The sequence below is a fragment of the Pungitius pungitius genome, chromosome 3 (assembly GCF_949316345.1).
Source record: "Pungitius pungitius chromosome 3, fPunPun2.1, whole genome shotgun sequence".
Taxonomy (NCBI): domain Eukaryota; kingdom Metazoa; phylum Chordata; class Actinopteri; order Perciformes; family Gasterosteidae; genus Pungitius; species Pungitius pungitius.
The window spans coordinates 4,446,552-4,459,665 of NC_084902.1; the positions used below are offsets into that span (position 1 = coordinate 4,446,552).

Consider the following 13,114-nt stretch of genomic DNA (forward strand, 5'->3'; position numbering starts at 1 on the left):
AAACTAGTCATTTATTGCAGTTAGCATGGAGGTGACTGGTGTCTGTGTTCACAGTTTCAGGTCCGCATTCACGTGGAAGCGTGTAAATTTGTGAGCAGATGTCAACAACAACTCGGATAAACAGACGCCGCATTTTTTATTTACGGCTTTTCGCGGAGCAAAGGCTGCTCCGTCGGTGCTGAGGTGTGTGTGTGTGTGTGTGTGTGTGTGTGTGTGTGTGTGTGTGTGTGTGTGGATGCAGAGTCGGAGGAGGGTACCCGTGGTCTTAAAAGGAAGAGTCTTCACAGAGCAGAACTGTGATGAATGTCCATCTGGAGTGACGCGGAAGTCACATAAACTCAGATTTGAATGTGGAGACAAGACAAATGAGAGAGATGAGTCATTCTATCTGATTTAGGGACCCGTGTAAAAGTATTCAAAATCAAAGAAAAAAAAAGAAAAAAAGTCATGTGGCATATGAACTAAACATGTGATCGAAGCAGCTTCTGCTGCAGAGGGAACATGATATGCATACTATACGGACCGAGCCGGTTCTCCAGACCTTTCGGGACTGCCAAAGCAAACACGTCCTTCCCAGCTTCGATTCATACAATATTTATCTTTTCCCAACGGTGCTAAAACTTTCACATCAACACAAGTAACTGACCCGGAGGAGCCGGAGGTCCGTTTAGTGGGCAGCTGAGTGGTTTCCGTGCATTGGTTCTTTGGGAGCCATGTCAGCGTGTTGTGAGGAGGCGGCTGCAGAAGTTCCAGCAGCCACCAGCTTATTTCATGGCCATTACAAGAGGCTGATGGAGGGACTCGCCTTGTCTCTTTGAACTGGGATTAGTACCAGGGAGAAACAAAACTGTGCTCTTATCTGGATATGTGTTTGGAGCTGCAGGAGGGGGGGGGGGGGCATTAATGTGAAACACCACAGAGCAATTTCAGAAGTAATTTCACTGTCGTCTTTTTTTTCCCCCCTGGTAGACGAATGAAAAGAGGAAACAGGTATTATCCGGATTGGCTCGACAGATAAACATAAACTTTAGCGTAGCGGCCCTGTGTCTGACACACAAGCTGTGGTTCTACTTTGCAAAAATTCCCCTGAAATGCATCCTCAAATTAGGCATTTCTTCCCAAAAGGCAATCGGTGTGTTATCGCCTACGAGGATGCCTGAACCCCCCCTCTCTGCCCCCCCTCCACCCATCGCTCTCTCCCAGCATCAAAGCACAGCGCACAGCGTCTGAAATTCATTGGAAGCACTGGATTAATAATGCAGGGAGGGAAGAGGACGATGCACGATGCCGTCTCCACTCCTCGTGGAAGCCCCTCCGACGCGACCCGGCGGGGAACCTCTGAACCAACGGCAGGCCGCCTGCAAAAAGGTCACAGTGAAAGTAGCTGGAGCTAACTCCCCCCCCCCCCCCCCCCAGGAGGCAGCCAGATACGAGCTACCCAAAGAAATCCATTTCCCCCGCTCGGAATAGTTACCATGCCAACTCCCCAGTGCTTTCCCTCACCAAAAAGGAGAAGTGAGTCCATATGAAATGTTTGATTGAAACACACAAGGTTTCTCTCTGATTTTAACAGTGTTAAACAATAATTTAAACACAAACACTGTAGGAAATATGATACAAAGTCCCCCTTTCAGCGTATGGTAAAGGAATTATGTCAAATCTAACTAGTTCATCTCTTAAGTTAAACTCATCTGCTGCCTTTATTCTGCCTCTATTTTAGTTTTTTTCTCTTCTCTCGCTCAAAGAGCTGATTCTGGTCATTTATCTTCGCCGTGCCAATGTTGTATAAGTACGTGTCAACCGCAGAGGGAGGTATTGATCCTGCTCGCCTCTCTTCATCCTCGTTCTTCTGTGCAAAAAAACAAAAAAAGAATATTAAAAAATGAGGCTGTTGGAACAGAAACAAAAAGCTGACGAGCTGCCTCTCAGCTGCATGCAGGTTCCCGAATGACGCACAGTGACGGGCTCAAGCCTCCCGACGTCCACAAAGCACCAAACACCACAGAAGAAGTTGTCAGGTCGCCACCCTCAGGAGGCGTCGGTGTGTTGGCACCAACCAGCACTCGAGGGGGCCGGACGTCAGCACGGAGGTGAGAGCAGGGCCCAGCTGCGTCTCATCCACAATCACCCCACCTGTTGCTGCCTTCCAATCAGGGGAGGTATTTAGGAGCGGCCCCGAAGCTTCTTCCCCGCCGGATTGTTAGTCTTGTTTGCACCTGGACGGGCCGCATGGCCCACGCACCTCCCCGGGAATCCCGCTCACTGTTTTTCCCCACCTCTGGAATCCGGGACCGCCGTCACCACCCCGTCACCTCCTAGTCCGGTGCCTCCTTTTCACGAATAAAATACATGGTGACTAACAAATCTGCGTTTGGGTCTTTTCCAGTGGAGGCAATACGTGACAGAACAATCCGGCCAAAGACATGGACCCAGCAGATCTACAATCTGTCCGCGGGGCCGTCACCAATCAAGGAGCCCTGCTAGATCAACACAGCCTAGCACTTCAGGAGATCATGAAGGGACTACAGGAGCTCTCAACCAGTGTCGCCGGGATACAACACCGACTCAGCGCCCCGGTTGGTCCTCCGGCTCCGGCTCCAGATCCTGCTCAAACACCGCCAGTGCCAGTCCCTCCCTACCATCGGGAGCCACAGGTTCCTACCCCGGAGAGGTACGATGGCGACCTCGGCAGCTGTCGAGCCTTCCTACTACAATGTGGGTTGGTCTTCGACCAACAACCAACTTCATTCGCCACGGACGGGTCAAAGATTGCTTTTGTGATTGGACTGCTACGTGGAAAAGCCTTAGAGTGGGCCTCAGCGGTATGGGAGACACAGAGTAATGTGGCAAGTACCTACCCAATGTTCACCTCAGAGATGCGTAAATTATTTGACCACCCAGTGCGTGGTAGAGACGCATCCAAGAGACTACACGCGCTGCGGCAAGGTACCCGAGGCGTCGCAGACTACGCCATTGAGTTCCGGACGCTAGCCGTTGAAAGCGGATGGAACGATGAGGCCTTAGAATCTGTTTTTTATAACGGATTAAATAGCCAGATCGAGGACGAATTGGTTTCATACCCTGAACCAGAGACTTTAGAGGATCTGGTTCAATTGGCAATTCGGGTAGATAACCGATGCCGGGAGCGACAGAGAGAAAGGAGGCGCAGCGAGTCACCCCTCCCCCGAAGGGTAGCAGCCTCATATTCTGTTGGAGGGGGACCTCCCAGGTACAACGCCAGATCACCAGCGGGGACCAACAATGAAGAGAGGCCCGAGCATGAGCCCATGCAACTAGGCCGATATCACCTTGACGAAGAGGAGCGGCGGCGCCGGTTTGACAACAACAGCTGTCTTTTCTGCGGGCTACAAGGACACTACCGTTCCTCCTGTCCTCGGCGCTCATCAAACAGGAGGGCTCGCTAGATGTGGAGAGAATACTAGCGAGCCAAGTACCCATATCTCCCAATCCCCGGCCCAGAGCACCACTGCACGCCACGCTCTCAACAAAAGGTCAGTCTTTTCGATTTCAAGTTTTAATCGATTCTGGGGCAGACGACAGTTTTATTGATGCTGATGTGGTGAGACAACTGGGCCTCAACACCACTCCTCTGGAGGGGGCTGTTGAGGCTGCTACTCTTGACGTTAGGCTGCTGGCCAGGATCACCAGCCGAACCGAGCCCGTTAAGCTATTTATTTCAGGTAACCACCAGGAAGAGATCAGCCTGTTAATTATTTCCTCCCCTAAGATTCCGATCGTTCTAGGACTTACGTGGTTGGTTAAACACAATCCGGTAATCGACTGGCCAGAGGCTAGGATAACCAACTGGAGTAAATTTTGTCATGCTCATTGCCTGCGGTCTGCAAGTCCGAGACTAGAGAACAGCCAGGGATCCACCCAATGCGCGGCTGACCTATCCCTCGTCCCCACTGACTACCATGACCTGGGGGAGGTTTTCAGTAAGAATCGGGCCTCATCACTTCCACCTCACCGCCCGTACGACTGCGCGATTGAATTAAAGTCTGGTTCCACGTTCCCCAGTAGTCGTCTGTACAGCATCTCTAAACCGGAACGGGTAGCCATGGAGAAATACATTAAGGAGTCGCTCGCCGCCGAGCTCATCCGTCCCTCTTCGTCTCCATTGGGAGCAGGTTTTTTTTTTGTCACCAAGAAGGACGGTTCCCTCCGGCCATGTATTGACTATCGCGGTTTAAACGAGATAACCATCAAGAATAAGTATCCGTTACCACTCATGAACGAGGCCTTTGATGCACTTCAAGGGTCCACAATCTTCACTAAGTTAGACTTGCGTAATGCATACCACTTGGTGAGAATTCGTAAGGGAGACGAGTGGTTGACAGGATTTAACACACCGTTGGGGCATTTTGAATATCAAGTCATGCCGTTTGGATTGACTAATGCCCCAGCGGTATTTCAGGGGCTGGTTAACGACGTGCTCAGAGACATGTTGGGACGTTTCGTATTTGTGTATCTTGATGACATCCTCATATTTTCTAGAGACCCCACCGAACACATTCAACATGTCCGCCTGGTGCTACAACGTCTCCTGGAGAACAAATTATATGCCAAAGCGGAGAAATGCGAATTTCATGCCGACACTGTTTCATTCCTGGGCTACGTCATTTCTGAGGGACAGGTGAGGATGGATCCAGCTAAGGTGGAGGCAGTACTTGGATGGCCTAGGCCCGACACGAGAAAGCAACTTCAGAGGTTCTTAGGGTTTGCTAACTTTTACCGACGGTTTATTCGGGATTACAGTAGTGTCGCCGCTCCCCTTACTGCACTTACCTCCTGTAGCAAACCCTACGTGTGGACCCCAGAAGCAGAGGGGGCGTTTGGGGAACTCAAGAGGCGGTTCACGTCTGCTCCCATCCTTGCCCAACCTGATCCGTGCCGGCAGTTTGTTGTCGAGGTGGATGCCTCTGACGTGGGGCTGGGAGCGGTGTTATCCCAACGCACCGCGACGGACGGTAAGCTCCACCCCTGTGCTTACTTGTCGCGTCGGTTGTCCCCGGCCGAGCGCAATTACGATGTGGGCAACCGTGAGCTACTGGCCGTCAAGGTCGCCCTAGAGGAATGGCGTCATTGGTTGGAGGGTGCGGAACTACCGTTTGTGGTTTGGACAGATCACAAGAATCTCGAGTACATCCGGTCAGCGAAACGCCTCAACTCACGTCAAGCCAGGTGGGCCCTGTTTTTTGGCCGTTTTTCCTTCTCCCTGACTTACAGACCTGGATCACGTAACACCAAACCAGACGCCCTATCTAGAGTGTTTTCCAGAGAGGAGGAGGGGCGAGAGCCGGACACCATCGTCCCCAAACACTGCTTGGTCGGGGCAGCCCTGTGGAGAATAGAAGACGAGGTAACCTCTGCCCTCAGAGTCAACCCGGGGCCAGGTAATGGGCCTCCGGGCCGGCTATTTGTGCCAGATAATGTGAGAACTAATGTCCTGCAGTGGGCTCATGGCTCAAGGCTGACGTGCCATCCCGGAGTGGCTCGGACCATGGCATTTCTAAGGAGACGGTTCTGGTGGCCAACCATGGCTGACGACACAAAGGGATACGTCGCAGCTTGCCAAGTGTGCGCACAAAATAAGGTATCTAATAGACCTAGCGTCGGATTTTTACGCCCCCTGCCCATACCACGACGCCCATGGTCTCATTTGGCACTGGACTTCGTGACCGGACTACCCCCGTCAGAAGGTAACACAGTTGTACTCACCGTGGTTGATCGTTTCAGCAAGTATGCCCATTTCGTTCCACTCCCCAAGCTCCCGTCAGCAAAGGAGACGGCCTCTATCCTTGTCAAGGAGGTGTTTCGCATACATGGGTTGCCTTGTGACCTGGTCTCGGACCGGGGGCCCCAATTTTCCTCGGCTGTCTGGAGAGCCTTCTGTAGGGCCATTGGGGCCACAGTCAGTCTGTGCTCGGGATACCATCCACAGACCAATGGTCAGGCAGAGAGAGCTAACCAGAAACTGGAGATATCTCTTCGATGTCTAGTGTCTGCTAATCCCGGGTCCTGGGCCTCCCAAATCTACTGGGCAGAATATGCGCACAACACCTTACCCTCTTCCGCAACAGGTATGTCCCCGTGTGGTGGCGGGCGTGGTTTCGGCTCGGCTGCAGAGGGAGAGAGAGGGGGAGTGGCTCGGGGAACAGTGCCAGGTGGAAACACTTGGCAACCAGCTGGGGGGAATTAACGGGTCTCCTCTCGCCCCTATAAACAGTGAGGCGAGCGAGGAGGGAGGGAGGAGACGGACCGACCGACCGAGCGAACGAATTAATTGATGAATTGTGCGAATAAAAAGCATTTTGTGAAACCCACCACCCTGCGGTCCTGTGCCGTGTCTTCAACCCCACGCACCCACACCGTACAGTGGCGCCCAACTAGGTATGGAACCCGGCGATCAGCAGGCGGAGGGGATGGCGCAGCCGGCGATCGCGCTCGGGCGGATGCTGGGAGAGATCGCCGCGATGCAGCGGGAGCAGGCCGAGGTCAACCGGCACTTTCTGGGGGCGCTCCAAGCCCAGTCGGATCGGCAGACCCGGGTGTTGGAGCAGCTGGTGGCCCGGCCAGCCGCGGCAGCACCGGTACCGGGTCCCCCGGCGTACGCGGGGGTGGTGCTGCATAAAATGACGCCGGCGGACGAGGTACAGTCGTACCTGGAAATGTTCGAGGCGATGGCGGAGGCATGCGGGTGGCCGGCGGACGAACGGGCAATCCGCCTGCTGCCACTACTGACCGGAGAGGCGCAGACAGCTGCCCTGGGTCTGCCGCCCGGGGCAAGACAGGACTACGCCGGGGTAAAGAGGGCCATCATGGACCGGCTGGGGCTCTCCCCCGAGGACCACAGGCGGCGTTTCCGGGAGGCGAGGCTGGGTCCGGAGGACCGTCCGTTCGCCTTTGCTCAGCGGCTACGGGACGCGGCCAACAGGTGGCTGCAGCCGGAGGGCGCGGGTGGCGCACCGGCGGTGGTGGAGAAGGTGGTGACGGAGCAGTTTCTGCGGGGGCTCCCGCCGCGGACCTCGTCGTGGGTCCAGTACCACCGTCCGGCGACGTTGGAGGCCGCGGTCACCCTGGCAGAGGATCACCTGGCGGTCCACCCCGGCGGACGGGGCGACGCCGGGCGCCCGCCCGCGCCGCCGCAGCCGGTCCCCACGCCGCGAAGGAGGACCCAGCAGCCGGCGGCAGGGTGGCCCTTGCCGACGCCGCGGTCACCAGCTCGTACCAGGGGGGCCGACCACGCAGCACCGACCGGGGCCGGCACTCTTCCTGACCCACTCGGAGGTTCTCAAACGCCAGGGCAGGAGTGCTGGAAGTGTGGGCAGCCCGGCCATCTGCGGAGGGAGTGCCCGCTGATGGAGGTGGGGCAGGTGATCCGGGTTGCCGGCGCTCCATCACCCTCCCCCGGCCCGGGAGCGACGTACCGCGTTCCGGTAAGAATCCAGGGGGGTACACGCCAGGCGATGGTGGATTCGGGCTGTTCGCAGTCCATGATACACCAGAGCCTGGTTCGGCCAGGGGCATTGGTAGAAGCGTCGCGGGTGAAAATAAGGTGTGTGCACGGGGACATTCACGAGTATCCCATAGTGTCCGTCGAACTTCGGTTCAGGGGAAAAAAATATAGAATAAAGGTCGCGGTTAGCTCCCACCTGACGCACCCCGTAATTTTGGGAACGGATTGGGAGGGATTTAACACGCTAATGGGGCAGGCTGCGGGGGTGCGTTCACGACCGACAGGGACATGCGGTATGTGTGCGGTGCTCAGCGGTGACGCGAGGTCGTCCGACGCCGCCGGGGAAGAGGGGGAACCGGCGGAGCCTCCCGAGGAGACCCCGGCGGTTCCCGAGTTCCGCTCCATGGAAGATTTTCCACTCGAGCAGTCTCGTGACGATACTCTACGCTCAGCCTACGACCAAGTGATAAGAATTGATGGTCATTTGGTGCGCCCTGACGCAGCACAGTCGTACCCGCACTTCTCATTGATTAGGGACAGACTGTATAGAGTGAGTCGTGACACTCGAACAGGGCAGGAAAACACCCAGTTGTTAGTACCGAAAAGCCGCCGGGAAATGGTTTTCCAGGCGGCTCACTATAATCCGATGGCGGGTCACATGGGATACGGGAAAACACTAGACCGGATAATGGCCCGATTTTATTGGCCAGGCATCCGGGCGGACGCGCGCCGCTGGTGTGCGTCCTGCCCGGAGTGTCAATTGGTTAATTCACCAGCCATACCACGTGCCCCGCTGCGGCCGCTACCGTTGGTGGAGGTTCCGTTCGAGCGCATCGGCATGGACCTCATCGGGCCATTTCACCGGAGCGCACGCGGATACCGCTTTGTGTTAGTCCTCATGGATTACGCAACCCGGTATCCGGAGGCAGTGCCATTGCGCAATATCTCTGCAAAGAGCGTCGCGCAGGCTCTGTTTCAGGTCATCTCCCGGGTTGGAATCCCGAAAGAGATTCTAACAGACCAGGGCACCTCGTTCATGTCGCGCACACTGGGAGAACTTTACGGGTTACTGGGCATTAAGTCCGTCCGCACGAGTGTGTACCACCCCCAGACCGACGGGTTGGTAGAGCGGATGAATAGGACGCTGAAGTCCATGATTCGTAAATTTATTAGCGACGATGAACGTAATTGGGACAAATGGCTTGACCCTCTGTTGTTTGCAGTCCGGGAGGTCCCCCAGGCCTCCACGGGATTTTCTCCCTTTGAGCTTCTGTTTGGCAGGTCACCAAGAGGGGTGCTGGACCTTATTAAAGAAAGCTGGGAGGAAGGTCCGAGCCCCGGAAAGAACGAGATCCAGTACGTCCTGGACCTGCGAGCAAAGCTCCACACACTGGGGAGGATGTCACGGGAGAATTTGCTCCAGGCCCAGGAACGACAACAACGGCTGTACAACAGAGGGGCCAAGCTGCGAGAATTCACACCGGGAGAAAAGGTACTTGTATTACTTCCCTCTTCCAACTCAAAACTCCTGGCTAAGTGGCAAGGGCCCTTCGAGGTCACACGCCGGGTGGGGGATGTTGATTATGAGGTGGTGCGGTCTGACAGGGGCGGGGCTACACAAATATACCACCTCAACCTCCTGAAACCCTGGAGGGAGGCGGAGTCTGTTTCTCTGATTTCCACAGTATCGGAAAGAGAGGACCTGGGGCCGGAGGTGCCAAAAGCGGCTAATCCCACCCCGCTCCCGTGTGAGGGTCATCTCTCTGAGGACCAGAGAGCGGACATTGCCCAGTTGCAGAAGCGGTTTGCTGATGTGTTCTCCCCCCGGCCAGGCCGCACCGACCTGATAATGCACCGAATCGAGACACCCCCGGGGGTGACGGTGAGGTCACGACCCTACAGACTACCCGAACACAAAAGAAAAGTGGTTCGGGAGGAATTAGCGGCTATGTTGGAGATGGGGGTAATAGAAGAGTCCAACAGCGCCTGGTGCAGCCCCATCGTTCTGGTGGCCAAGAAGGATGGGACTGTGCGGTTCTGCGTGGACTACCGCAAGGTAAACGACGTGTCACGATTCGACGCCTACCCAATGCCCCGGGTCGACGAACTCCTGGACCGGCTGGGCACTGCACGTTTTTTTACGACCCTGGATTTAACTAAGGGCTACTGGCAGATTCCCCTGTCTTCAGAGTCCAGAGAGAAAACGGCTTTCTCCACTCCGTATGGTTTGTACCAATTCACCATGCTTCCCTTCGGCTTGTTCGGTGCCCCGGCCACGTTCCAGCGCCTCATGGACCGGGTGCTGCGTCCGCATGCCTCATATGCGGCCGCGTACCTGGACGATGTAATCATCCACAGCACCACCTGGGCGGAGCATGTGCGGCGGGTGGACGCGGTGCTGGAGTCGCTGAGGCGGGCCGGGCTCACCGCCAACCCGGGGAAGTGTGCAGTTGGACGGAGGGAGGTACGGTATCTGGGGTACCACTTGGGGGGTGGGCAGGTGCGTCCTCAGGTGGACAAGACGGCAGCTATTGCAGCCTGCCCGCGCCCTAAGACAAAAAAAGAGGTGAGGCGGTTTTTGGGGCTGGCGGGTTACTACAGACGGTTCATCGCCGGCTTTGCGGACCTCGCCAGCCCCTTGACCGACCTGACCCGGAAAGGTGCGTCAGATCCGGTCCAGTGGTCGGAGCAGTGCCAGCGGGCGTTTGAGAAGGTAAAACAGACTCTCTGTGGGGAGCCACTCCTCCACACACCTAACTTTTCTCTCCCGTTTGTTCTGCAGACCGACGCGTCGGACAGAGGGCTGGGGGCCGTTTTGTCCCAGGAGGTGGAGGGGGTCGACCGCCCCGTTGTCTACATCAGCCGGAAGCTATCGGAGAGGGAGGCCAGGTACAGCACGGTGGAAAAGGAGTGCCTGGCCATCCGGTGGGCGGTGGGCTCCCTGCGCTACTACCTCCTGGGACGCTCATTCACCCTCTGTTCGGACCACGCCCCGCTCCAATGGCTCCACCGCATGAAGGATACTAACGCCCGGATCACTCGGTGGTATCTGGCCATGCAGCCTTTTAACTTCAAGGTGGTCCATAGGCCGGGGACGCAGATGGTCGTGGCGGACTTCCTCTCCCGCCCTCTCGAGGGAGGGGGGGGGGAGTAAGCTAGGCCGGACGGCTCCCCGGCCTAAGTCGGGCGGTGGGGGTATGTGGTGGCGGGCGTGGTTTCGGCTCGGCTGCAGAGGGAGAGAGAGGGGGAGTGGCTCGGGGAACAGTGCCAGGTGGAAACACTTGGCAACCAGCTGGGGGGAATTAACGGGTCTCCTCTCGCCCCTATAAACAGTGAGGCGAGCGAGGAGGGAGGGAGGAGACGGACCGACCGACCGAGCGAACGAATTAATTGATGAATTGTGCGAATAAAAAGCATTTTGTGAAACCCACCACCCTGCGGTCCTGTGCCGTGTCTTCAACCCCACGCACCCACACCGTACACCCCGTTTCAATGTTTGTACGGCTATCAACCTCCCCTTTTCCCATCCCAGGAGAGAGACATCGCCGTGCCCTCCGTACACAGTCACATCCGTCGCTGTCACCGAACCTGGCATCGAGTCCGCGCGGCCTTGCTCCGCTCCTCTGAGCATTACCAACGGCATGCCAACCGCCACCGGACGGCCGCCCCGACCTACAAAGTAGGTGACAAGGTCTGGCTGTCCACTAAAGACCTTCCACTGAGGACGGAGTCTAGAAAACTGTCTCAGAGATTCATTGGCCCGTTCGTAATTGAAGGGGTCATCAACCCGGTTGCGGTCCGATTGAAGTTACCTAGGTCCCTTCGTGTTCACCCCACTTTCCACGTGTCCCGTCTTAAACCGGTCCTCCTCAGCCCCCTCCTGCCCCCTCCCCCGCGACCCCCCCCACCACGGATCATTGACGGTGCTCCGGCTTACACAGTGCGTAGGATTCTGGACTCCAGACGCCGGGGCCGGGGAACCCAATACCTAGTGGATTGGGAGGGTTTTGGTCCAGAGGAGCGGTGCTGGATTCCCCGCCGCCAGATCCTGGACGCCGTCATGGTGAGGGACTACCATCGCCGTCGGCCAGACAGGCCTGGTGGGGTGTCTGGAGACACCCGTCGGAGAGGGGGTACTGTCAGGTCGCCACCCTCAGGAGGCGTCGGTGTGTTGGCACCAACCAGCACTCGAGGGGGCCGGACGTCAGCACGGAGGTGAGAGCAGGGCCCAGCTGCGTCTCATCCACAATCACCCCACCTGTTGCTGCCTTCCAATCAGGGGAGGTATTTAGGAGCGGCCCCGAAGCTTCTTCCCCGCCGGATTGTTAGTCTTGTTTGCACCTGGACGGGCCGCATGGCCCACGCACCTCCCCGGGAATCCCGCTCACTGTTTTTCCCCACCTCTGGAATCCGGGACCGCCGTCACCACCCCGTCACCTCCTAGTCCGGTGCCTCCTTTTCACGAATAAAATACATGGTGACTAACAAATCTGCGTTTGGGTCTTTTCCAGTGGAGGCAATACGTGACAGAAGTGCCATCGACGCGTTGGGACTCGGACTCGCTGTCCGTGCCAGTCACCGAGCGATGGGAGTTTGGACCCATGGGCCAGCGAGGCGGTTCCTAGACGTCGGCCCAGGGACACGAGTCAATGCGATGAATTCATTATCAACGGGGTTTATGCAGAGGAGCAGAAAACAAACCAGAGGATCATGTGATGCCATCGGGTTTTTAGTCAGATTAGCACCGAGCACTGAGGCCAACGGGGTGCATTATATACCTTTATTCTTCTATATTGGTCTATATGGGTGATCTTTCAACTTTGAGCATGGGTTAAAGCATGCTTCACTAAATAATCAATTTTAGACATACATTGCAGAAAGAAAATACCTTCACATGAAATACATTTATTCACTAAACTAATTTAGGCCCATTGGACACTGATAATTGTGGGAAAGCCTTTTATAACCAGAGAGCGTTCATTGTTTCCTGCTGAATGCAATACGCGTCCACATCTAAACTGATAAAGCGCACCCTGCCGCCATCGACACCTCGTGATTAAGGGAACTTCTCTGCCTCGTCTTCCGTCCGTTCTTCAATGCTCTGCCCCCCCCCCCACCCCCACCCCGCTAACACCAGCTCTGCTTTCACACTTTTCACACCTCTAATGCGGCCCGACTCCCACCTGCAGAACCCCTTGCGTAAAAGTAGAGGGATTTATATTTATATATGGCCTTCATCTTCTTTTTTTTCTTTTACACCAAGCAAAATAAATGTTAGTACTATTTGCGTAAGGAGATTGAATCTCTTTCAGCTCTCCTGTGTTTCATTTTAAGTGAACATTGACATTAACACGGCACCTCTGGGTTTTTCCTCTAAAGAGCAGTGCTTATTCGCAGAGGCATACGAGGGAAACACAGAACACGGTGCTGGGAAATAAATAGCTGCAGTATAATGAATGTTAGCATTTAGATAAATGTTGCTGCATTAGTGTGTACTGGTTGTGTCATGTATTGTAAGTGTGGCTGTACGTACTGTAATGCATCACCACATCTGGAAGGAAGATTTGTTAAGCAAGGAGAGCGCACAGTACACACTGGCACTGGTTTGAGGAGACGTTTTTCTTATTTGTGCTT

General features: G+C 55.7%; 1 protein-coding gene across 1 annotated transcript in view; it reads left to right on the forward strand.

Moving 5' to 3' along the window:
- Positions 1–13,114, forward strand: part of pcp4b (Purkinje cell protein 4b) — a 30,975-nt gene that overhangs the window by 11,731 nt on the left and 6,130 nt on the right. The window lies entirely within an intron of this gene.